Source organism: Pelecanus crispus, chromosome 5 (assembly GCF_030463565.1).
Source record: "Pelecanus crispus isolate bPelCri1 chromosome 5, bPelCri1.pri, whole genome shotgun sequence".
NCBI classification, from domain to species: Eukaryota; Metazoa; Chordata; class Aves; order Pelecaniformes; family Pelecanidae; genus Pelecanus; species Pelecanus crispus.
Window position 1 is genome coordinate 14,890,164 of NC_134647.1, and position 2,181 is coordinate 14,892,344.

Below are 2,181 nucleotides of genomic sequence, written 5' to 3' on the forward strand. Positions count from 1 at the left end.
CTCCAGCCCGGCGCCCGGCCCCGCTTTAACCGCCGCCGCCGCCGCCCCCCGCGCTCTCATTGGGGTGCCGCCGCCCGCGCGCCCCCGCCGCGCACTTCCGCCCTCGTCGGCGCCGCTCCCGCCGGGCCCGCTTGCCCGCGAGCGCGCGCCCGCCCCGGCCCCGCCTCCTCCGCCCGCCCGGCGGTCACGTGGCGCCGAGGGGGCCAATCGGCTTGGGAGGCGGAGGGGGGCGGGGCCTAGGCGAGGGAGCGGCCGTTGGCGCTGAGGCGGCGGCAGCGCGAGGGGGTGGCGGTCCCGTGCGCCGCGGCGGGCGCGTGGCGCTGGGTGCGGGCTGCGGCGGGGGGGCCCCGGCCCCGGCCCCGGCCCCGGCCCCGGCCCCGCTGACGGGAGCGGCCACAGCAGGGAGGGGCTGCCCGCCCCGCTGCCGCTCCGGCCTGTGGGGGAAAGCGGCCTGTGGGGGAAAGCGGCCTGTGGGGGCTGCTGTAGCGGTGGTTCCCCCCGGGTCCGGTAGAGAGCCCCGCTGGCAGGCCGAGCCCAGAAACCCTACAGGCTCTGTTTTGGCCCGGAAGAAGTTAGGAAGGGCTCTGGCTGAAATACATGACGTATTTTAGTGCAAGTTCTACCGATGGCTGCAGAAACCGGTAATTTTGAGATGAGAAGGGAAAGGAATGGAAGTGTCCCTGCTTCCCCTCCGAAGTGTTGAGGGTGCTGCATGTTTTATTTTATTAAATCATTGTACTGCAATACCGTCGTGTATGTGTGCAGCACAGAGCAGTTTTAACTGCTGAGGGGAAAAAATTGCTACATTTACTGCAATTCTGTCTTCAAATCTTTTATCAGTCCCCAAATGCAAATTCTGTTTGGCCGATTCCAATGACCAGTCACGCCATCAGACATAGCTGTCTTGCCAGTTACAAAGGAAAACACGCCTTTTTCTCTCTGCTTTAATTTGGTTAATTTTTCTAGATTTAATTCTTGACCTATTTAAATTCCACACACTGAAGTTAGAGTGAGTATGTTGGGTAAAATTCTTCCTTCTAGAAAAATAGCACTTTGCAAAACGATGGAAGTCATTATTACCACTGATCTCTGGGGGTTCAGATCCTCTGGGACTGAAGTAACAGGTTAAACAGTTGTGTTAACCCCTGCTTTCACATTGGGCCTCTTTGTAACCTCCCGCAGAAAAGAAAGGGAAAGAATGAATTACCTTCTACCACTGTTTGTTGATGGCTGGGTGAAATTGTATTTCGAAATTGGAGAGCATAAAAAAGGCCTCTCACTTGAAGTAAATGGAAAGGAAAAAAAGGCAAAAAAAAGCAGTCCAGCTTTATAAATGTGATAGGTGAAACAATGGCCTATTGCCGAAACAAGATAAAATGGAGGAGGAGGAACTGGAAAGAGATTTACTATAATGTGTAATTTCAGAGTTGGCAAATGCCAGGAATTGGAAAAAAGAAGTTACAGAGGCAGAAAAAAAAGTAGGTGTGTCACTCTGAGAAACAGCTGAGTACTTCAGGACTGCATAAAAAGGAAATATCTTCTGAATTTCTTCCGTCTTGAAGGAAACCAAGTTTTCTACATGGTTTGTAAGTAAACAGGATTGTCATCATCCTTGCATCATCATCAGTTTCTCCTTCTCAAACAACTGCAAAACACCAGATTTTACTTAACCCCTTAGAAGGAAAAGTGACTTTTTCTTTTCAGGTTTGTTTATTGGGAAAGGTCCCAATTCCAGTAATTCTTTCCCTCTACATTATAGATTGTATCAGATTAAGAACAGTATCAATATTCATTCTGCATTAGAATCTGGCAGACTGAGAGCTATTTACTACTTGACGCCATCCATGCAGAGAAGGAATAAGCAGAGAAAGAAAAATCACCAAATGTGAAGGAATGTTGTTTTATAGCTAACACTTAAATTACCCAGATCTTGGTATTTATAGGATTATGCGTGCATTGTTTTTAAGGTTATAGACTTTGTGCATTCGTATGTAGTCCTAAAAAAAAACCCCAAGTAAAAACTAATTAGAACTGTTTCCTATTTATTCTTTATATGTCTCCATGGCCATCATTTATGTTCTGCGGGCAATGTGGTGGGACCAGTTGCTCTGATGTGACTGTTCGCAGAAGATAAATATTTTCAGCAAATCCTATCTATGAGATGAAACTACCAAGAACCTG